At 45.7% G+C, this 25,181-nt stretch overlaps 1 long non-coding RNA gene across 3 annotated transcripts in view; it reads right to left on the minus strand.

Annotated features, from left to right (window-relative positions):
* Positions 1-25,181, minus strand: part of LOC135058138 (uncharacterized) — a 139,558-nt gene that overhangs the window by 13,590 nt on the left and 100,787 nt on the right. The window contains exon 4 of one of the 3 annotated variants that reach the window (XR_010244628.1): positions 9,344-9,367. The exons of the other annotated variants lie outside the window; for them this stretch is intronic. This is a non-coding gene — a long non-coding RNA (uncharacterized LOC135058138). The remainder of the gene's footprint in view (positions 1-9,343; positions 9,368-25,181) is intronic. 3 annotated transcript variants of the gene reach the window in all.

Below are 25,181 nucleotides of genomic sequence, written 5' to 3' on the forward strand. Positions count from 1 at the left end.
GTACAAAGAAGAAAGAAAAAAAAAAAACCACGGGTAGGTGGTATACAATTATGGATGGACTGCCGAGTGCCGACACAGAGGTAGCTACAGCCGTGGACTAACGTACTGTGTCTGCTGCTAATATAGACTGGATGATTGATAATGAGATGAAATCAATATATATATGTATGTATATATAATATCACTAGTACTGCAGCCGGACAGGTAGATAATATATTTATTAGGTAATGATGACTGATGACGGACCTGCTGGACACTGTCAGCTCAGCAGCACCGCAGACTGCTACAGTAAGCTACTATACTATAGTAGTATGTACAAAGAAGAAAGAAAAAAAAAACCACGGGCAGGTGGTATACAATTATGGATGGACTGCCGAGTGCCGACACAGAGGTAGCTACAGCCGTGGACTAACGTACTGTGTCTGCTGCTAATATAGACTGGATGATTGATAATGAGATGAAATCAATATATATATGTATTTATATATAATATCACTAGTACTGCAGCCGGACAGGTAGATAATATATTTATTAGGTAATGATGACTGATGACGGACCTGCTGGACACTGTCAGCTCAGCAGCACCGCAGACTGCTACAGTAAGCTACTATACTATAGTAGTATGTACAAAGAAGAAAGAAAAAAAAAAACACGGGTAAGTGGTATACAATTATGGATGGACTGCCGAGTGCCGACACAGAGGTAGCTACAGCCGTGGACTAACGTACTGTGTCTGCTGCTAAAATAGACTGGATGATTGATAATGAGATGAAATCAATATATATATGTATGTATATATAATATCACTAGTACTGCAGCCGGACAGGTAGATAATATATTTATTAGGTAATGATGACTGATGACGGACCTGCTGGACACTGTCAGCTCAGCAGCACCGCAGACTGCTACAGTAAGCTACTATACTATAGTAGTATGTACAAAGAAGAAAGAAAAAAAAAAAAACCACGGGTAGGTGGTATACAATTATGGATGGACTGCCGAGTGCCGACACAGAGGTAGCTACAGCCGTGGACTAACGTACTGTGTCTGCTGCTAATATAGACTGGATGATTGATAATGAGATGAAATCAATATATATATGTATGTATATATAATATCACTAGTACTGCAGCCGGACAGGTAGATAATATATTTATTAGGTAATGATGACTGATGACGGACCTGCTGGACACTGTCAGCTCAGCAGCACCGCAGACTGCTACAGTAAGCTACTATACTATAGTAGTATGTACAAAGAAGAAAGAAAAAAAAAAACCACGGGTAGGTGGTATACAATTATGGATGGACTGCTGAGTGCCGACACAGAGGTAGCTACAGCCGTGGACTAACGTACTGTGTCTGCTGCTAATATAGACTGGATGATTGATAATGAGATGAAATCAATATATATATGTATGTATATATAATATCACTAGTACTGCAGCCGGACAGGTAGATAATATATTTATTAGGTAATGATGACTGATGACGGACCTGCTGGACACTGTCAGCTCAGCAGCACCGCAGACTGCTACAGTAAGCTACTATACTCTATAGTAGTATGTACAAAGAAGAAAGAAAAAAAAAACCACGGGTAGGTGGTATACAATTATGGATGGACTGCCGAGTGCCGACACAGAGGTAGCTACAGCCGTGGACTAACGTACTGTGTCTGCTGCTAATATAGACTGGATGATTGATAATGAGATGAAATCAATATATATATGTATGTATATATAATATCACTAGTACTGCAGCCGGACAGGTAGATAATATATTTATTAGGTAATGATGACTGATGACGGACCTGCTGGACACTGTCAGCTCAGCAGCACCGCAGACTGCTACAGTAAGCTACTATACTATAGTAGTATGTACAAAGAAGAAAGAAAAAAAAAAAACCACGGGTAGGTGGTATACAATTATGGATGGACTGCTGAGTGCCGACACAGAGGTAGCTACAGCCGTGGACTAACGTACTGTGTCTGCTGCTAATATAGACTGGATGATTGATAATGAGATGAAATCAATATATATATGTATGTATATATAATATCACTAGTACTGCAGCCGGACAGGTAGATAATATATTTATTAGGTAATGATGACTGATGACGGACCTGCTGGACACTGTCAGCTCAGCAGCACCGCAGACTGCTACAGTAAGCTACTATACTCTATAGTAGTATGTACAAAGAAGAAAGAAAAGAAAAAAACCACGGGTAGGTGGTATACAATTATGGATGGACTGCCGAGTGCCGACACAGAGGTAGCTACAGCCGTGGACTAACGTACTGTGTCTGCTGCTAATATAGAGTCTAGACTGGATGATAAATTATTGATAATGAGATGAAATCAATATAATATCACTAGTACTGCAGCCGGACAGGTACTATATATATTTATTATGTAATGACTGATGACGGACCTGCTGGACACTGTCAGGTCAGCACAGCACCGCAGACTGCTACAGTAAGCTACTATAGTAGCATGTATAAAGAAGAATGAAAAAAAAAAAAAAACACGGGTAGGTGGTATACAATATTATATATATATATATATATATTATATACAATTATATATATATATATATATTAAACTGGTGGTGATTGATTATTAAACTGGTGGTCACTTCAGGACAGGTCACGTTGCAACTTGCAACTAGTACTCCGAGGCCTAAGCAGACAATCACAAAATATATTATTATACTGGTGGTCAGTGTGGTCACAACAATGGCAGTGTGGCACTGACTCTGGCAGCAAAAGTGTGCACTGTACGTTATATGTACTCCTGAGTCCTGCTCTCAGACTCTAACTGCTCCCCTCTGTCAGTGTCTCCCCCACAAGTCAGATAATACACTTACAGTCACACTATCTAATCTATAAATATCACTTCAGCAAGTAGTATAGTAGTATACAGTAGTACTCCTCCTAATAATGCTCCCCGAAAATACTGTGTCTCTCTCTTCTCTAAACGCCAGCCACGTCCTCTCCCTATGACTCTCAATGCCGTGTGAAAATGGCGGCGACGCGCGGCTCCTTATATAGAATCCGAGTCTCGCGATAGAATCCGAGCCTCGCGAGAATCCGACAGCGTGATGATGACGTTCGGGCGCGCTCGGGTTAGCCGAGCAAGGCTGGAAGATCCGAGCCTGCTCGGACCCGTGTAAAAAACCTGAAGTTCGGGCGGGTTCGGATTCAGAGGAACCGAACCCGCTCATCTCTAATTTAGACATAACTCCTTTCCTAGCCTGTATCAGGGTAGGAATAACCTTGTTTGGAATGCCCTTCCGAGCTAATATCTGGCATTCAACCTCCATGCCGTCAAACGTAGCCGTGGTAAGTTTGATAAGCGAACGACCCCTATTGCAGAAGGTCCTCCCGAAGAGGAAGAGGCCTCGGATCTTCCAGCAGTAGATCCAGAAGATCCGCGTACCAAGCCTTCCTTGGTCTGTCCGGAGCAATGAGGATTGCCTGAACTCTTGTTCTCTTTATGATCTTTAGAACCCTTGGAATGAGTGGAAGTGGAGGAAACATGTACACTGACTGGAACACCCATGGAGTCACCAGGGCGTCCACCGCCACTGCTTGCGGGTCTCTTGACCTGGAACAATACCGCCGAAGCTTCTTGTTGAGACGTGAGGCCATCATGTCTATTTGAGGTACACCCCAAAGATTTATCACCTCTGTGAACACATCCGGATGGAGGCCCCACTCTCCTGGATGGAGATCATGTCTGCTGAGGAAATCCGCTTCCCCATATTCTACTCCCGGAATGAAGACTGCTGACAGCGCCAGTGCGTGCCTTTCTGCACAGAGGAGGATCCTTTTTACCTCTGACATTGCAGCTCTGCTCTTCGTTCCGCCCTGTTGGTTTATGTAAGCCACCATCGTCACATTGTCCGACTGTACTTGAATGGCACGATCTTGCAGAAGATGTGCCGCTTGGAGAAGACCGTTGTACACGGCTCTTAGTTCCAGAATGTTTATTGGAAGACTGGATTCCAGGCTTGACCACCTTCCTTGGAAGGTTTTCCCTTGAGTGACTGCGTCCCAACCTTCGGACACTTGCGTCCTTGGTTAGAAGGATCCAGTCCTGAATCCCGAACCTGCGGCCCTCCAGAAGGTGAGACATTTGCAGCCACCAGAGGAGTAAAATCCTTGCTTCTGGCGACAGACGTATCCTCAGGTGCATATGTAGGTGAGACCCCGACCACTTGTCTAGGAGATCCAGTGGGTGTGGTATGGTTTGCCGGCTGTTGGGGTTTTGGCGACCAGCATATCGGCGCCGGAATCCCAACTGCCGGCATGCCGACAGCTGGGTGAGCACAAATGAGCCCCTTGCGGGCTCACTGCGCTCACCACGCTGCGGGCACGGTGGCGCGCTATGCGCACCACTCTGTCTATTCTCCCTCCAGGGGGGTCGTGGACCCCCAGGAGGGAGAAAAGATGTCAGTATGCCGTCGGTTGGGATTCCGGCGCCGGTATGCTGGTCACCGGGACCCCGACCGCCGGCAACCTGAAGACCAACCAATCCAGTTGGAAGGATCGAGCATGAAATCTTCTGTACTGTAGAGCCTCCTAGGAGGCAACCATCTTCCCCAGAAGGTGAATGCACTGATGAACCGATACCCGGGCTGGCTTCAGGACATCCCGGACAATTGTTTGAATCACCAACGCTTTTTCCTCTGGTAGAAACACCCTCTGCACTTCCGTGTCGAGGATCATCCCCAGGAAAGACAATCTCCTTGTCGGCTCCAAATGTGACTTCGGAAAGGTTCAGAATCCAACCATGTTCTCTGAACAGACGAGTTGTGAGAGCAATGGACTGCAACAAGATCTCCCTGGTCGATGGCTTTATCAGCAGATCGTCCAGATATGGAATTATGGCCCTCATTCCGAGTTGTTCGCTCGCAAGCTGCTTTTAGCAGCTTTGCACACGCTAAGCCGCCGCCTACTGGGAGTGAATATTAGCTTATCAAAATTGCGAACAAAAGATTAGCAAAATTGCGAATAGACACTTCTTAGCAGTTTCAGAGTAGCTCCACACTTACTCGGCAACTGCGATCAGTTCAGTCAGTTTCGTTCCTGGTTTGACGTCACAAACACTCCCAGCGTTCGGCCAGACACTCCCCCGTTTCTCCAGACACTCCCGCGTTTTTCCCAGAAACGGTAGCGTTTTTTCGCACACACCCATAAAACGGCCAGTTTCCGCCCAGAAACACCCACTTCCTGTCAATCACATTACGATCACCAGAACGAAGAAAAAACCTTGTAATGCCGTGAGTAAAATACCTAACTGCATAGCAAATTTACTTGGCGCAGTCGCACTGCGGACATTGCGCATGCGCATTAGCGACTAATCGCTCCGTTGCGAGAAAAATATAACGAACGAACAACTCAGAATGACCCCCTATGTTCACTCCCTGTCTGTGGAGAACCATCATCTCTGCCATCACCTTGGTGAACACCCTCGGTGCTGTGGAGACACTGAATGGTAGTGCCTGAAACTGATAGTGACTGTCTAACAGTGCAAACCTGAGATAAGCCTGGTGTGGCAACCAAATCGGAATGTGGAGGTACGCATCCTTGATGTCCAGGGATACCAGACCCGAGATCACCACTCTCAGAGACTCCATTTTGAACTTGAACTCCCCCAGATAAGGGTTTAACGATTTCAAGTTCAAAATCGGTCTGACCGAACCATCCGGTTTCAGTACCACAAAAAGGTTCGAATAGTAGCCCTTGTTTTGCATAAGCGGTGGAACTGTAACGATGACCAATGACCGCTGACCTTTCCAATTTTTGAATGGCTTCCTGTAGGACAGCCCTGTCTGTCAGTAACGCTGGCAAGCCTGATTTAAAGAATCGGTGAGGCGGGAGTTCTTGAAACTCCAGTCTATACCCCTGGGACACAATATCCTGTAACCAGGGGTCCAGGCCGGATGACACCCAGACGTGGCTGAAACGTCTGAGCCTCGCACCCACCTGACCATCCTCCAGGCTGTGCGGTCCACCGTCATGCTGAGGATTTTGAGGAACCAGAAGCAGGCTTTTGGATTTTGCACGCCCACCTCTAAAGAAAGTGGCAGGTGGCTTGGACTTTTTTGTCTTAGCGGTCCGAAAGGACTGCGATGCGGATGAAGAAAAGGGTTTCTTCGTAGAAGGTGTAGCTGAGGGAAGAAAAGGTGACTTACCCATTGTTGCCGTGGAAATCCACGCATCCAACGCTTCCCCAAACAGAGCCTAACCTGTGTATGGTAGGTTCTCCAGACTTCTCCTGGATTCTGCGTCTGCCGACCATTGGCGTAGCCAGAGTCCCCATGCGAGCTGAGACAGACATGGAAGATATCCGTGCATTCAGCGTACCCAGGTCCTTCAAAGATTCCACCATGAACCCCGCAGAATCCTGTATGTTACGTAAAAACAGTTCAATGTCACTTCTATCCATTGTATCTAAATCTTCTAGTAACGTGCCTGACCACTTTACTATAGCTTTTGAGATCCATGCACAGGCAATAGTAGGCCTTAATGCCACCCCTGAAGCAGTGTATATGGATTTGAGCGTAGTGTCAATCTTACGATCAGCCAGTTCTTTTAACGCGGTAGATCCAAGGACAGGTAAAACCACTCTTTTTGACAGTCTGGAGACAGAGGCGTCAACTATGGTTGGGTTTTCCCCTTTTTTTTCTATCATCCTCCGGGAAGGGAAAAGCAACCATAACCCTCTTGGGGATATGGAATTTTTTCTCCGGGGATTCCCCGGACTTTAGACGCAGGGAAGGTTAGCGAGGCTTTCTTATTATCTGTGAAGTAAGCCTCCTCAACCTGCTCAGGTGTTGTGTCAGAAATGTTTAATACGTCTCTAATTGCCTGAATCATGAGCTGCACCCCTTTAGCCAGGGATGCCGCCCCCCTTAGCACATCCCTATCATCGTCAGCCATGTCAGAGTCGGTATCCGTGTCATTTTGCATAATCTGTGCAAGTGCACATTTCTGTGGGTATATGCCAGGGGATTTTGAAGGAATAGGAACAGAGCCTGACCAAACTCCCATAGACTTCTTTAAAACCTGAGTTTCAGTCTCAGTATGAGCTACCCTAGTAGAGATCTGAGAGATCATTCCCTTAATAGAGGTCAACCACTCAGGCTCCGTAATAGGGGTCTGAGACAATACATTACATTCCTGTGTACATGGAATGAACTCCTCTGGAGAAGAAATGTCCTCTGCAGCATAAGACACAGAGGGGCAGATGTATTAAGCTCGGTGAAGTGATAAAGTGGAAGGTGATAAAGGACCAGCCAATTAGCTCTTAACTGCCATGTCACAGGCTGGGTTTGAAAAATGACAGTTAGGAGCTGACTGGCTGGTGCGTTATCACCTTCCACTTTATCACTTCACCGAGCTTAATACATCTGCCCTAGAGTCCCTAAACATGGCTATGTGAGAAAACAAACACCCCCATACACATAGGAAAATGTCAGACACAGTTTCCCTCCCAAGAATGCCACAGAGAAGCACATAACTTGGAGCCAGCACACACACATAGCGCTACCCTAAGTAGATATAATACAACTACCTGGCGCTGACTGTGTAACTTACTAGACTACACAGTAATTTCACAGCCTCCCCCCCATTCTACAACCCCCTGGTACCGCACAGGATAGCTGGAGTTGCGTGGAGGGACAGCTCTCCCTGTTAGGTTCTCTGTACTGGATCTGCAGGCAGGAAAATGGCGCTGAATGCTGCTGGGTCCGCTCTGAGGAGAAGCTCCGCCCCTTGAACATGGCGCTGCTTCCCCCTCTTCACTTCTTTATACTGGCCTAAGGAATTATGCTGGCAGCATCACCGAGGTCCCTGACAGCCTTGGTGACCAGTGTAGGGTATAAGCGCTGGCTCAGGGCGCCCCTCACATCGTCGCACAGTGTACCGCTGAGCCTCTGGAGCGCTATTAGTACTGCACTCCCACCTTGTTGCTGCCATCTTCACACCGGCTCCCCGCTTGCTGTGGGGGCCGGTGACTCACTCACCACCGGAATCTTCTGGCTCTGTTAGGGGGTGGCGGCATGCTGCGGGAGTGAGCAGTCGCCTGGGCGGCTAACGATCATCACCCTTAGGAGCTCAGTGTCCTGTCAGCAGAGATAGTGGCCATTAACCTCTCAGGGTTGGACACTACTCTCCCCCTAAGTCCCTCGAAGCAGGGAGGCTGTTGCCAGCAGCCTCCCTGTGTCTAAACTCTAATTAAGAAAATAAAACTAGAAAAACTTCTATGGAGCTCCCCTAGCTGTGACTGGCTCCTCTGGGCACATTTTCTAAACTGAGTCTGGTAGGAGGGGCATAGAGGGAGGAGCCAGCCCACACTATTAAACTCTTAAAGTGCCAGTGGCTCCTAGTGGACCCATCTATACCCCATGGTACTAATGTGGACCCCAGCATCCACTAGGATGTAAGAGAAAGCTCTACTTACCCTGGATATATGCTCACACCTGCGTGCTTATTGTGGGCTATAATTGAATATACCTGGGAGTGGGTACTGCAACAAACCTGCGGTAACCCTGGTGACTAGCTGAATATGCCCCACATAATATATATCCACATGACAAAATGAACATGTTATATATAGCTTTCAGGTTTTTACAGGAATGTATGTAAGATTTTCAGGCGTCCTTTTCCTGCCTAACATAGCAAATGAAAATGTTTTGGTGCATGGGACATACACAATGTGAACTGCCACAAGGAGATGACACTTGAACTTGGACCAAGGACTTTAATAAGTATCCTAGTTTAATTAAAAGTCAGTGCTCACATGCACTGAGCCAACTCTTCATGACGTGAAAAACAATACTAGGATTATACTAAATATCCAGTGCATTTAATATTTTGTTATGTGTTCCTACGGAAACTGGATGATTTTGTAGCATCTATGAATATTTTAAGTTTATACAAGTCTGTTTGTAAAATATATGTCTACAGGCAAATTGTCAATCAGCACATCTTTTATTTGCTTTCCAATGAAGGTAACTGAGCAGCTGTCAGCAGCCAAAAGGAGAAGTCTATACATATCTATTGAGATAATCAGAGTCAGTTGATCACTATACACGGCTGAATGACTTTCCCCCACAGGGTATCAAATACATTGATTCAATAGGGAGAATGTACAGCTGATTTTTGGATGAAACTTTATATCCCTTTTCAAAATTGACATAAGAAATATGAAAGTAGAGTAATTTATGTATTTATGGCTAATGTTACATTTTATTAATGAATGTTTAAAAAAAAATATATATATATACCAAATACATAGCAATTCTATATTACATGTACATGTATATCAGTTATTTTACCTTGTTCTTTATTTAATTCACTTTCTGAAAAACAAAAGGCAAAAAACATATTGGCAGATGCCTACAAGTAGGTAGACGTGAGCAAGGAGGTTAGTCCACACATTAACTCCAAACCAGCGTAGGTTGTATTGAAGATAACAGGATACAGGGGATAACAGATATACAGCAGTTAATATGATAAGATATTAATCTTTCCTGGTCTAAGCACTGTACAGCCAAACAAGCACTGTGACGCTCCATTAGCACAGTGACAGGTGTGGCCATTTGCAGACACTCGTATATAGACCTAAGTAAACAATATGCATCTGCGGTCTAATTGGGATGTAGCCGGCATCCTGTCATTTACAATGCTGGTGGTCCAAAGACTGGCACCAGAATTCCGACACCTATCAGCACAGGAATGCAGACAGAATGCCGAGCATAAGTATGCAAGGGAGGGTTAGGGTAGGCACTAGGGTGAGGATTAGGGTTAAGCTGCTGGAGGAGGGAGGTTAGGGTTAAGTACAGTGGCGTCACCGGGTGTGGTGACACCCGGTGCGCGCTCGCGATAAAAAGGGGGCATGGCCTCGTGGGGTCATCACTCCGGAGGCGTGCCCAGCATCTCCGGAGATGTTGGGCTGTACTGAGCTGCCCCCGGACACTGTCACCAGCACTGTCGGCTCCTCTTCTATGACAGGAGCCGGGTGCTGTAGCAGACTTTCACACTGCAGCGCTCGGCTCCTGTCACTGCGGAGGAGCCCACAGTGTGGTTTCACCCCTTCTAGGCGTCACACCCGGGTGCGGGCCGCACCGGGCTTGTGACGCCACTGGTTAAGTATTAGGGGGAGGGTTAGGCTGTGGGGAGGGAAGAATAGGGAGAGGATAATTGGTAGGGTTACATTACTTACGATGAAGTGTCAGGATTCTGACCGTTGGCATCCACACTGTTGGGATCCTATACCCAACCGGTCTAATCAGCCTGACCTTTTAGTCTGGTGACTCAGACGTGTAATGTTATTGTGGCTAATGAGTCATGTACAATAACATAGACAAGTGATGTTAGAGTCATGCACAATAACACTCAGTTAAGAGACAGCTTGTAGCTACCTACCCAAGTACTGTATAACAGGTCTCTAGATTGAACTTTGCTCAAGACTGGGGCACCTAAAATGTAACTTCACCTATTCTATGGAGGATATCATTGGAGACTTAGGGCCCTATTTATCACCATCTGCATCCTTGGATGCAGACGGCATATGATAAAATCGCCCAAACTCGCACTGCGATAATTTATTACATCACATTGCGAGCAAACTCTATTCCTGCGATGACAGTCCGCAGCATCATCCGGGTACCTTTCGTAAAAAAATATGTACAGCTGCGCATGTGCCACCCCTGCCGACATTGCCGCCGTTGGTCAACGTCCCCCCCCCCCCGTGCTGTAATGTGAGCTGCCGCTTTGCAGCATCACTTTACTGCACCTGGGGTCACAACACAGCATATGGAGGACCAGGCACCCAGCAGCCATCACCGGAGCACCGATCCCCGGCTCCCTGGATAGGTAAGTATTTTATTTCTTTTTTTACTTCTTTTTTTTTCTTTACACAGTGATCAGTTTGTGTGTCCATCGGACACACATAGCTGATCACTGCAGCCTGGTACCCGCTCAGCTTTTCATGAAAACTAAAATAATGTGAAAAACCCCTCTTCACATTATTTTAGTAAAACAACGTTAATAAATAGACCCCTTAAGCCCGCCACACACTGAACAACAATCAATCAGATCAGGCGATGAAATAACTCTTCTTTATAAACATTGTTCAGAGTATGGAGCTGAGCACTTATCGTATAGTGCAGGAAAATGATAAACAACCATCTGGACCGCTTGGTTTGGTCATCAAGCCTGTAGAAGCCTCCCGACAGTAGTTTGGTAATCTCCAGGCAGTGTATGGAGATGGCCAATGCTCTTCCCATCGTCCGTGTTAGTTGGTCAGCTGCACTATTGTGTAGTCTACAGTCAGCGTAGCGTTATTTTAATGTTGGGGATTTTTATATTTCTCCTTCTACAGGATATGTATTAGAACTGTAGCCTCAGTACTTCCATTTTAACAGCTGGTTTTTGACTCAATTAGGACAATGCTATTGAAGAGAAAGATTCAGTGGAGAAAATGTTCAAGGCAGCCGTGTACTATCTTTGTCTTCCTAGTAGACACACATGGTCCCATGTAATGAGTAATATGTTAATCACTCGTTACTAATCTTAAATGGTGCTCTAAATCAGCTTCTATCATTTTTTAAACGCAGCCTGTAAAGTTGGAGCACCGTTTAAGATTAGTAACGAGTGATAAGCATATCACCTGTTATTAAATAGGGCCCAAAGAGTTCTGATATAAAAGACAAAACTGCTGTACATTTACAAATGACAAATTCACTCTTTATGTGTGTGTAAATCCGTGGCGTCAGTCCATACTTGCCTACCTGACCCTCTCCATGAGGGAGAAAATGCTCTGTTCCTGGACTTTCCTGGTAATGTATGATTGCCATCACCTGTGGTGAGCTAGTTAATGGATAAGAAAGGTGTTTCACCACAGGTGATGGCAATCATACATTACCAGGAAAGTCCAGGAACAGGGCATTTTCTCCCTCATGGAGAGGGTCAGGTAGGCAAGCATGAGTCAGTCTGACTCATTATTAGTATCTGGCTGGCCTGCTGATAATGCCGTCAGCTGCGGGCCCCTTTACTGTGGTGGGCCCGGTGCAATGTACCGGCTGCACAACCACTAGTTCTGACCCTGGTGTAAAGGTATCAGTTGTCTGATTAGGACACTGATGGGGAACCGTGGGCGCTCCAGCTGTTGTTGAACTACTAAACTATGGCTGACTTTATTACAGACATCTCATATGAATGTTGGAGTGATACCGGAAGAAGTAGGGCACCTTCCATTAGCGGGATTAGGTTTAGCATGGCACCATTTGCATTTTGTTATGATGTCATTGGTAAGTTAGCATTTAAAAATATATACAGGTCGAGTACTATATGCCATATCTGGAATGCTCAGGACCAGAAGCATTCTGGATATTGGATTTTTCCGGCTAACAGAATAACTGTTATCCGGATGGGTCCCAGGGGTCCGTGGCATGTGTCCGCGGTGGGCCCTGGCAGTAGTGACGGTGAGCGAATGGCTGCAAGGCCACTCCCCCACCTGTCTGTGATTGGGAGCGAACTTCAGTGATGTCATGACACCGGCCACCTCACTAGAGGGCTGAAATATTCTGGTTTTCTGAATATTTCAGTTTTCAGGTATCCTTATACATACCTCCCAACATGACCCTCTCCAGGAGGGACACAATGCTCTGCTTCTGAACTTTTCTCATTATTTATGATTACCAGCACCTGTGTCGAACAGGTGAATGGATAAGAAAGGTGTTTCTGCACAGGTGATGGCAATCATAAATTAAGAGGGAAGTACAGGAGCAGAGCATTCTGTCCCTCCTGGAGAGGGTCATGTTGGGAGGTATGCTTATACCCGACCTGTACTTACTACGGATGAGCTCAGGTATGGGTCATTTGTGGCATACTAGGGTCAGGTTGGTAATATTTTTTGTGACCCATCCATCACTAATCCATTTATTCCCCAAGACCACAGAGCAACTAGTTCTATCCAATTTGTCCATCCACAAATGTGGACATAATGGTGGTTGGTTGGTTGGTTGGTTGGTTGGTTGATTTGATTAGTGATGCCAGTTTTATATCGCGTAAACCACCTACCTTTTTGCCAATGGACTGAAAACAGCCACGTCCAGCTGGTTCAGCTGCAGGATTATAAGAAACTGGGAACATTTTCAGGCTTCATGCACTAGTGTGAAATGCCTCGGAGGCTCCGGCTCAGGGGGGCAGAGGGTTCATGTGTGTTTGTTTTCCCCAAATAAAGATTCCATTTATCTGCTGAACAGAGTACTTGTACCACAAGGAACACAAAGTGTGGGCACAATGAACACTAGAAAACAGTCTGTTTAACCCTTCACATGGCAAACAAGGGCTTGCCACAGTGTGTCAGGCCAAAAGAGATAGAGTTACCAGCAAACAGTGCTGTACACACAGAGCTACATTCCTCACAATCCCTCTCCAAACCGCTGAGAGTCGTGATTAGCAGTCTGACATGTACCTAAGAAGTTGCAGCATTCTACCATCTCTCTGCTAGTTTCTACAGGCCGGAGTCATTTCTCTAACATAGGGGGTGGGTTGTTGGGAGAGTTGCCCCAGCAGCCTGCTTCAATGGAAATAGTTTTTTTCCAAGGTAGTACAGAATGTCAATTATTTCCAGAACATACAGAATGTCATTTATTCCCTCCGTCGCTTAGAAGGAGAGGATCCTGCCAAAGAAATGTACCAACTTATCTTGTTAGAAATGATTCACTTCAGGTCTATTCTCACAGTGCCCATATGGCACTTTGGGACAGATGTACTAAGCCTTGGAGAGAGATAAAACGGAGAGAGGTAAAGTACCAGCCAATCAGCTCCTAACTGTCATTTTTCAAATACAGCCTGTAACAAAGCATTTAAGAGCTGATTGGCTGGTACTTTATCTCTCTCCACTTTGTCACTCTCCAAGGCTTAGTACATCTCCCCCGATATTGATATAGCAAGAGAAGTGGTAATACTGATTAAAAAAGAGGAAGAGACTCTATGGACTAAGCCTTTGACGGAGATAAAGTGGAGAGAGATAAAGTATCAGCCAATCGGCTCCTGTCATTTTCCAAACACAGCCTGTAACATGGCAGATTAGAGCTGATTGGCTGGTGCTTTATTTCCGTCAACTTTATCTCTCTCCAAGGCTTAGTAAATATACCCCTATGAGCGTGAATCAGAGCCACACATAATGCCGATGTTCAGCACAAAGATCCCTATTAAGCCGTACAGTGCCTGCGTTACACAATGTGTGCTTTGTGATCGAGACGCATGATATCAGAAATGTGTTGGAAAAGGGTTGGGTGTTTTCTGCGCGGTGATGGTTCCGTTAGTGGGCGTGTAATGGGAATGTCACGTGCAAGACAGTGAAAGCAGCTGTATACACAGACACTCAGCCGCACAAATAGATGGAGAAGCTGCACCTGCCATGGAGTGACCAATGGTGGCATAAGGATGCCCCCATCTGTATTGCTGCATGTACAGATGCTGGCAGTGGGCGTCTCAGTCCTGGAACACACAGGCTGATGTACGCAGGGAATGGAGTCCATAGCTGCATTTGCATAATGACTCAGATGGGCGACCGCCAATAGACGCTGCTGCATGCGCTTCTGCCTCCACTGAATCAGGTCCTATGGGGCATATTTATTCATGTCTCAGATAAAATCCTGATAAGTATAATTTTTACCCATTCATATTATGGCAATTAATATTGATATAATTTATTATAGGGACAATGGGGCAGATGTCAGCTCCTAACTGACAATTTGCATATTGGAGCTGATTGGCTGGTGAGTTTATCACCTTGCACTTATCAATGGTTTATCACTTCCGTATGCATTCTCCAGATTAATACATCTGCCCCTTTGTTCTGTGGCCGGACATGCTATCTTACAGCATTAGCTATCGCTCCATTCATAATTTAGCATCCCCATAGAAGCCTATGGAAATGGAAGGACCATTGTCACACTTCATACATTTGAGGGATACAGGTTGAGTATCCCTTATCCAAAATGCTTGGGACCAGAGGTATTTTGGATATCGGATTTTTCCGTATTTTGGAATAATTGCATAGCATAATGAGATATCATGGTGATGGGTCCTAAGTCTAAGCACAGAATGCATTTATGTCACATATACACCTTATACACACAGCCTGAAGGTCATTTTAGCGAGTATTTTTTATAACTTTGTGCATTAAACAAAGTGTGTTTACATTCACACAATTCATGAATGTTTCATATACACCTTATACATACAGCCTGAAGGTCATTTAATACAATATGTTTAATAACTTTGTGTATTAAACAAAATTTGTGTACATTGAGCCATCAAAAAACAAAGGTTTCACTATCTCACTCTCACTCAAAAAAGTCCGTATTTCGGAATATTCCGTATTTCGGAATATTTGGATATGGGATACTCAACCTGTATTTCATTTTTGTGGGAATTACCCAAGAACATCTGTTTTCTGAACATTTCCTGCTAGATATTGTTAATAAATATGTCCCTAAAACCTGGGATTGTCTCTAAGGTATCTATTTATCACTGGGGACTGAATGGCTCATGATGATTAAATATCCAACTTGTGTGAGTTGCAGCAGTGGATACGTAATTGCCGAAGCAATCCAGTATTGCTCCATTGTCGGCACAGCTGCTCTGAAAAGCAGCTGTACCCATGATCCCTAACACTACTGCCGAAGTAGCACTTTTACCACCCAGTGCCTGGTCTGACCAGTGCACATGCGTAACCTGAAATTACATGTGTACGGCCATCGGGCACTCAGTGTGAAGGCAGGATAGGGATCCCTTTTTGCAACCTCGGACCACCTACCCACAGGAAGGAGTGCTGCTCTGTAAGTCAATGTCATCTGAAGATGGCAATGGTTCCTGCTGACAAACTCTGAAACTTGCAGTCCCTGGTACTTAAAACACGCATGAACTATCATTTCCGCATGTGTAATGGGCCCACTAGTGATAATGAATAGGTCCTTAAGACGTAAAAAACAGTTCAAAAGTATATTAGGGATGCAGCCATACGGTTGACATTTACAATGTTGACAGTTATCCTCAGAATGTTGACATCTTAAATGTGAAATCCCAACATTCTCTTAGGGTTAGAGTTAGGACCTAGGAGCCTAGGGGAAGGTTAGGGTTAGACTGCATTATGGGAGGGTTAGAGTTAGGCCCTAGGAGGAGGTTAGGGTTAGACTGCAGTACGGGAGGATTAGAGTTAGGCCCCAAGGGGAGGCTAGGTTCAACTGCAGTACAGGAGGGCTAGAGTTAGGCCCTAGGTGGAGGTTAGGGATAGACTGCATTACAGGAGGGTTAGAGTTAGGCCCTAACGCAGAGCCGGCCCTAGCCAATTTGATGCCCTAGGCAAAATTTTGTCTGGTGCCCCCTAGCTCCGCCGCTAGTTCTGCATCTGTACCTGCAACGCTCAGGTAGTGGGGCCCACAGGGGGGTTACCCTGTGGGCCAGTTCAACTCTGCACAATGCCACACAGTAATGACCATAATACATATAATTCCACACAGTAAAGGAACCTTACACATATGCCCCACATTAGTAATGCCCATAATACACATAATGCCACACAGTAATGCACCTTACACATATGCCCCACATTAGTAATGCCCATAATACACATATACTGCCACAGATACTGCCACACTTGCTGGTTATACAAAAAGATCAGTATCAAACATGTAGAAACTGTCCATTCTCTTCACTATTCAGTGTGTTTGCTGGTGTCTGTTACTGCATGCCCTTTACTTTATACTGTGGGAGCTAAATGCTCTGCCCTCCAGTCTGATGTGTCCGAAAGTCACGCTGCACTGATGTTTCATATAGAAATAGCACAACGCAACTTACTGACCACGTTACAGTGCTAGATGGCAGGGGAATTTTACGGTATGGACTGACTAGGAAATAAAGTGTGGGGAGAACACTGCCCATGTTATGTCCCTGCAGACACCTGGGAATTGCACAGGGATAAGGGACACAGGATAACAGGGTCCCCCTCCCCTATGTGCACAAGCAGTATAGGTGATGTCAGGTTTCTGTGAAGCAGTCTTCCAAAATACACATGTGTTATCATAAGAAGCCATCCAGTAATAACCTTATATAGTCAGTAAAAATGTCACAGGTCCAGGAATTGCATTTATTGGGCTTCTGCTGTCTGTCTGAGGTCTCACAAGTCAGGGGCATTCAAGCATGTCAGAGGAAGTTTAAGGCACAGTGTGCATTTTTTTTGACAAATGTAAACAGCAGTGTATACAAGTACTGATTGAATACATTTGGAAAGTAACAGTTAGTTTGCGGACTGTCCCTCTCAGCATAAGATGCTGCAGGGACATGCTTGGATGCCCCTAGACATGCTTGAATGCCCTAGGCAAATGCCTAGCCTGCCTATAGCTAAGGCCGGCTCTGCCCTAACGGGAGATTAGGTTAGACTGCAGTACAGGAGGTCTAGAGTTAGGGCCTAGAGACTCAAAAAGATTATGACATTGACCAATCATGTAATTAGTGATGTGCACCGGACATTTTGCGGGTTTTGTGTTTTGGTTTTGGATTCGGTTCCGCGGCCGTGTTTTGGATTCGGACGCGTTTTGGCAAAACCTCACCGAAAATTTTTTGTCGGATTCGGGTGTGTTTTGGATTCGGGTGTTTTTTTCAAAGAACCCTAAAAACAGCTTAAATCATAGAATGTGGGGGTCATTTTGATCCCATAGTATTATTAACCTCAATAACCATAATTTCCACTCATTTTCAGTCTATTCTGAACACCTCACACCTCACAATATTATTTTTAGTCCTAAAATTTGCACCGAGGTAGCTGAATGGCTAAGTTAAGCGACACAAGTGGCCGACACAAACACCTGGCCCATCTAGGAGTGGCACTGCAGTGTCAGACAGGATGGCACTTCAAAAAAATTGTCCCCAAACAGCACATGATGCAAAGAAAAAAAGAGGCGCACCAAGGTCGCTGTGTGACTAAGCTAAGCGACACAAGTGGCCGACACAAACACCTGGCCCATCTAGGAGTGGCACTGCAGAGTCAGACAGGATGGCACTTCAAAAAAATTGTCCCCAAACAGCACATGATGCAAAGAAAAAAAGAGGCGCACCAAGGTCGCTGTGTGACTAAGCTAAGCGACACAAGTGGCCGACACAAACACCTGGCCCATCTAGGAGTGGCACTGCAGTGTCAGACAGGATGGCACTTCAAAAAAATAGTCCCCAAACAGCACATGATGCAAAGAAAAAAAGAGGCGCACCAAGGTCACTGTGTGACTAAGCTAAGCGACACAAGTGGCCGACACAAACACCTGGCCCATCTAGGAGTGGCACTGCAGTGTCAGACAGGATGGCACTTCAAAAAAATTGTCCCCAAACAGCACATGATGCAAAGAAAAATGAAAGAAAAAAGAGGTGCAAGATGGAATTGTCCTTGGGCCCTCCCACTCACCCTTATGTTGTATAAACAGGACATGCACACGTTAACGAACCCATCATTTCAGCGACAGGGTCTGCCACACGACTGTGACTGAAATGACTGGTTGGTTTAGGCCCCCACCAAAAAAGAAGCAATCAATCTCTCCTTGCACAAACTGGCTCTACAGAGGCAAGATGTCCTCCTCATCATCATCCTCCGATTACTCACCCCTTTCACTGTGTACATCCCCCTCCTCACAGATTATTAATTCGTCCTCACTGGAATCCACCATCTCAGATCCTTGTGTACTTTCTGGAGGCAATTGCTGGTGAATGTCTCCACGGAGGAATTGATTATAATTCATTTTGATGAACATCATCTTCTCACATTTTCTGGAAGTAACCTCGTACGCCGATTGCTGACAAGGTGAGCGGCTGCACTAAACACTCTTTCGGAGTACACACTGGAGGGAGGGCAACTTAGGTAGAATAAAGCCAGTTTGTGCAAGGGCCTCCAAATTGCCTTTTTTTCCTGCCAGTATACGTACGGATTGTCTGACGTACCTACTTGGATGCGGTCACTCATATAATCCTCCACCATTCTTTCAATGGTGACAGAATCATATGCAGTGACAGTAGACGACATGTCAGTAATCGTTGGCAGGTCCTTCAGTCCAGACCAGATGTCAGCACTCGCTCCAGACTGCCCTGCATCACCGCCAGCGGGTGGGCTCGGAATTCTTAGCCTTTTCCTTGCACCCCCTGTTGCGGGAGAATGTGAAGGAGGAGCTGTTGACGGGTCACGTTCCGCTTGACTTGACAATTTTCTCACCAGCAGGTCTTTGAACCTCTGCAGACTTGTGTCTGCCGGAAAGAGAGATACAACGTAGGTTTTAAATCTAGGATCGAGCACGGTGGCCAAAATGTAGTACTCTGATTTCAACAGATTAACCACCCGTGAATCCTGGTTAAGCGAATTAAGGGCTCCATCCACAAGTCCCACATGCCTAGCGGAATCGCTCTGTTTTAGCTCCTCCTTCAATGTCTCCAGCTTCTTCTGCAAAAGCCTGATGAGGGGAATGACCTGACTCAGGATGGCAGTGTCTGAACTGACTTCACGTGTGGCAAGTTCAAAGGGTTGCAGAACCTTGCACAACGTTGAAATCATTCTCCACTGCGCTTGAGTCAGGTGCATTCCCCCTCCTTTGCCTATATCGTGGGCAGATGTATAGGCTTGAATGGCCTTTTGCTGCTCCTCCACCCTCTGAAGCATATAGAGGGTTGAATTCCACCTCGTTACCACCTCTTGCTTCAGATGATGGCAGGGCAGGTTCAGGATTGTTTGGTGGTGCTCCAGTCTTCTGTATGGGGTGGCTGAATGCCGAAAGTGGCCCGCAATTCTTCGGGCCACCGACAGCATCTCTTGCACGCCCCTGTCGTTTTTTAAATAATTCTGCACCACCAAATTCAATGTATGTGCAAAACATGGGACGTGCTGGAATTTGCCCAGATGTAATGCACGCACAATATTGGTGGCGTTGTCCGATGTCACAAATCCCCAGGAGAGTCCAATTGGGGTAAGCCATTCTGCGATGATGTTCCTCAGTTTTCGTAAGAGGTTGTCAGCTGTGTGCCTTTTAGGGAAAGCGGTGATACAAAGCGTAACCTGCCTAGGAACGAGTTGGCGTTTACGAGATGCTGCTACTGGTGCCGCCGCTGCTGTTCCTGCTGCGGGAGGCAATACATCTACCCAGTGGGCTGTCACAGTCATATAGTCCTGAGTCTGCCCTGCTCCACTTGTCCACATGTCCGTGGTTAAGTGGACATTGGGTACAACTGCATTTTTTAGGACACTGGTGACTCTTTTTCTGAGGTCTGTGTACATTTTCGGTATCGCCTGCCAAGAGAAATGGAACCTAGATGGTATTTGGTACCGGGGACACAGTACCTCAATCAAGTCTCTAGTTGCCTCTGAAATAACGGTGGATACCGGAACCACGTTTCTCACCGCCCAGGCTGCCAAGGCCTGAGTTATCTACTTTGCAGCAGGATGACTGCTGTGATATTTCATCTTCCTCGCAAAGGACTGTTGGACAGTCAATTGCTTACTGGAAGTAGTACAAGTGGTCTTCCGACTTCCCCTCTGGGATGACGATCGACTCCCAGCAGCAACAACAGCAGCGCCAGCAGCAGTAGGCGTTACACTCAAGGATGCATCGGAGGAATCCCAGGCAGGAGAGGACTCATCAGACTTGCCAGTGACATGGCCTGCAGGACTATTGGCTTTCCTGTGTAAGGTGGAAATTGACACTGAGGGAGTTGGTGGTGTGGTTAACAGGAGCTTGGTTACAAGAGGAAGGGATTTAGTGGTCAGTGGACTGCTTCCGCTGTCATCCAAAGTTTTTGAACTTGTCACTGACTTCTGATGAATGCGGTCCAGGTGACGTATAAGGGAGGATGTTCCTAGGTGGTTAACGTCCTTACCCCTACTTATTACAGCTTGACAAAGGCAACACACGGCTTGACACCTGTTGTCCGCATTTGTGTTGAAATAATTCCACACCGAAGAGCTGATTTTTTTGTATTTTGACCAGGCATGTCAATGGCCATATTCGTCCCACGGACAACAGGTGTCTCCCCGGGTGCCTGACTTAAACAAACCACCTCACCATCAGAATCCTCCTTGTCAATTTCCTCCCCAGCGCCAGCAACACCCATATCCTCATCCTGGTGTACTTCAACAGTGACATCTTCAATTTGACTATCAGGAACTGGACTGCGGGTGCTCCTTCCAGCACTTGCAGGGGGCGTGCAAATGGTGGAAGGCGCAAGCTCTTCCCGTCCAGTGTTGGGAAGGTCAGGCATCGCAACCGACACAATTGGACTCTCCTTGGGGATTTGTGATTTAGAAGAACGCACAGTTCTTTGCTGTGCTTTTGCCAGCTTAAGTCTTTTCATTTTTCTAGCGAGAGGATGAGTGCTTCCATCCTCATGTGAATCTGAACCACTGGCCATGAACATAGGCCAGGGCCTCAGCCGTTCCTTGCCACTCCGTGTCGTAAATGGCATATTGGCAAGTTTACGCTTCTCATCAGACGCTTTCAATTTTGATTTTTGGGTCATTTTACTGAACTTTGTTTTTTGGATTTTACATGCTCTCTACTATGACATTGGGCATCGGTCTTGGCAGACGACGTTGATGGCATTTCATCATCTCGGCCATGACTAGTGGCAGCAGCTTCAGCACGAGGTGGAAGTGGATCTTGATCTTTCCCTATTTTAACCTCCACATTTTTGTTCTCCATTTTTTAATGTGTGGAATTATATGCCAGTATCAATAGCAATGGCCTACTACTATCTATACAGCGCACAACTAAAATGCACCACAGGTATAGAATGTAGATGGATAGTATACTTAATGATGACACAGAGGTAGGTACAGCAGTGGCCTTCCGTACCGTACTGCTATATATACTGGTGGTCACTGTGTCAGCAAACTGCAAAACTAAAATGCACCACAGGTATATAATGTAGATGGATAGTATACTTAATGACGACACAGAGGTAGGTACAGCAGTGGCCTTCCGTACCGTACTGCTATATATACTGGTGGTCACTGTGTCAGCAAACTGCAAAACTAAAATGCACCACAGGTATAGAATGTAGATGGATAGTATACTTAATGACGACACAGAGGTAGGTACAGCAGTGGCCTTCCGTGCCGTACTGCTATATATAGTATACTGGTGGTCACTGTGTCAGCAAACTGCAAAACTAAAATGCACCACAGGTATAGAATGTAGATGGATAGTATACTTAATGACGACACAGAGGTAGGTACAGCAGTGGCCTTTCCGTACCGTACTGCTATATATACTGGTGGTCACTGTGTCAGCAAACTGCAAAACTAAAATGCACCACAGGTAAAGAATGTATATGGATAGTATACTTAATGACGACACATAGGTAGGTACAGCAGTGGCCTTCCGTACCGTACTGCTATATATAGTATACTGGTGGTCACTGTGTCAGCAAACTGCAAAACTAAAATGCACTACAGGTATAGAATGTAGATGGATAGTATACTTAATGACGACACAGAGGTAGGTACAGCAGTGGCCTTCCGTACCGTACTGCTATATATACTGGTGGTCACTGTGTCAGCAAACTGCAAAACTAAAATGCACCACAGGTATAGAATGTAGATGGATAGTATACTTAATGACGACACAGAGGTAGGTATAGCAGTGGCCTTCCGTACCGTACTGCTATATATAGTATACTGGTGGTCACTGTGTCAGCAAACTGCAAAACTAAAATGCACCACAGGTATAGAATGTAGATGGATAGTATACTTAATGACGACACAGAGGTAGGTACAGCAGTGGCCTTCCGTACCGTACTGCTATATATACTGGTGGTCACTGTGTCAGCAAACTGCACAACTGAAATGCACCACAGGTATAGAATCTAGATGGATAGTATACTTGACGACACAGAGGTAGGTACAGCAGTGGCCTACTGTACCGTAATGCTATATATTATATACTGGTGGTCACTGGTCAGCAAAACTCTGCACTGTACTCCTCCTATATAATATTATACTGGTGGTCCCCAGTCCCCACAATAAAGCAGCACACTGAGCACAGATATGGACTGTTTTTCAGGCAGACAACGTATACTGGTGGTCACTGTCAGCAAAACTCTGCACTGTACTCCTGCTATATAATACAGCTGCTCCCCAGTCCCCACAATTAAGCAGTGTGAGCACAGATATATGCAGCACACTGAGCACAGATAAGGAGTGTTTTTTTCAGGCAGACAACGGATAAAACTGGTGGTCACTGATCAGCAAAACTCTGCACTGTACTCCTCCTATATTATACAGCTGCTCCCCAGTCCTCCACACAATTAAGCAATAAAGCACAATCAAGTTCAACAATAACGGAGAGGACGCCAGCCACGTCCTCTCCCTAACATTTTCAATGCACGAGTGAAAATGGCAGCGACGCGCGGCTGCTTATATAGAATCCGAATCTCGCGAGAATCCGACAGCGGGATGATGACGTTCGGGCGTGCTCGGGTTAACCGAGCCATACGGGAGAATCCGATTATGGCTCGGACCCGTGTAAAAAGGGTGAAGTTCGGGCGGGTTCGGTTTCCGAGAAACCGAACCCGCTCATCACTACATGTAATACAGGTTGAGTATCCCATATCCAAATATTCCGAAATACGGAATATTCCGAAATACGGACTTTTTTGAGTGAGAGTGAGATAGTGAAACCTGTGTTTTTTGATGGCTCGATGGACACAAACTTTGTTTAATACACAAAGTTATTAAAAATATTGTATTAAATGACATCCAGACTGTGTGTATAAGGTGTATATGAAACATAAATGAATTGTGTGACTGTACACACTTTTTTTAATGCACAAAGTTATTAAAAATATTGGCTTAAATGACCTTCAGGCTGTGTGTGTATAGGGTGTATATGTAACATAAATGTATTCTGTGCTTAGACTTAGGTCCCATCACCATGATATCTCATTATGGTATGCAATTATTCAAAAATACGGAAAAATCAGATATCCAAAATACCTCTGGTCCCAAGCATTTTGGATAAGGGATACTCAACCTGTAATCTTTTTGAGCTTTTACCATCAAACAGACCATTAAAGAGCATTAAAACAAACACACAGGTAGGTTAGGAATAGTTTTGTTTTACCTGTGAAGTTTAGATTAAATTTGCAGTAAATTGTTTCTAATATGTGTTACTGTTGTATTCTTATGTTTTACTGTTTGTGATTTCACTTCCTTGCATCTGATGGCATGATGCTGACGTTTGTGGGTGGCTACACAGAGTATGTCAGATAACAGAGTGCCTTACATACAGGGCCGGTGCAAAGTTTCTCTGCACCCTAGGCAAAACTTCTGCCCCTTCCCCCTACTCACCCTTCAGATGAAAGGCATGCTGCTCTCACCCCCTCCCCCCTACTCTGGTAAATGTCTGCTGTTCTATCCCCCCAAAATCTGTGTGCATGCTGCTGCTCATCCCCCCAGACTGTGTGCATGCCTGCTCCTTATCTCCTCCCCCCACTGCCTTACCACACCGCTGCTCTCGCCCTCTTTCCTTATCAATGCAGAGAATGCACTGTGCAGCCACCTTACCTGCAGGCTGCAGTGCAGAGTTGGAACTGAGCAGTCTGTGAAAGAGCCTGGAATGAAGAGCAGTGCTCCATGTCACCCCCAGCCAGGACTCCAGGAACTGCCTGTGCCGGGTGGAGGTGGAGCTGGAGGCTGCAATACGGGAGCTTAGCAGTCACGGCGACTGTAAGATATGCATTCTGGGGGATTGCAGTGGCTGTGAAAGGTAGGACTATGCTACCTTTTTTAGGCAGCTGTAGCAGGCCGCCCCCTCAGGTCCCGGCGCCCCTAGGCAGCTGCCTAAAGCTGCCTAGTGGAAGCTCCGGCCCTGCTTACATAGCTCATGCACACTAGTGCAATGCTCTCTGCACCTGGTCAGTGCCGATAGTCCCTCACATAGTTGATGCTTTCTAGTAATACTCACTGCAATACTCACTGGACCTCTAGTTAGTGCCCATAGTGCTTCACATAGCTAAAGCACTCTAATGCAGGCATGTCAAACTCAGAATCCCAACTGGGCCGAATAATCAAGGTCTAAGTCTTGTGTGGGCCGCAATGCAATTTTCGTGTAATCAAAGAGATGTCAAGTA

The sequence above is a fragment of the Pseudophryne corroboree genome, chromosome 3, assembly GCF_028390025.1.
Source record: "Pseudophryne corroboree isolate aPseCor3 chromosome 3, aPseCor3.hap2, whole genome shotgun sequence".
Lineage (NCBI taxonomy): Eukaryota > Metazoa > Chordata > Amphibia > Anura > Myobatrachidae > Pseudophryne > Pseudophryne corroboree.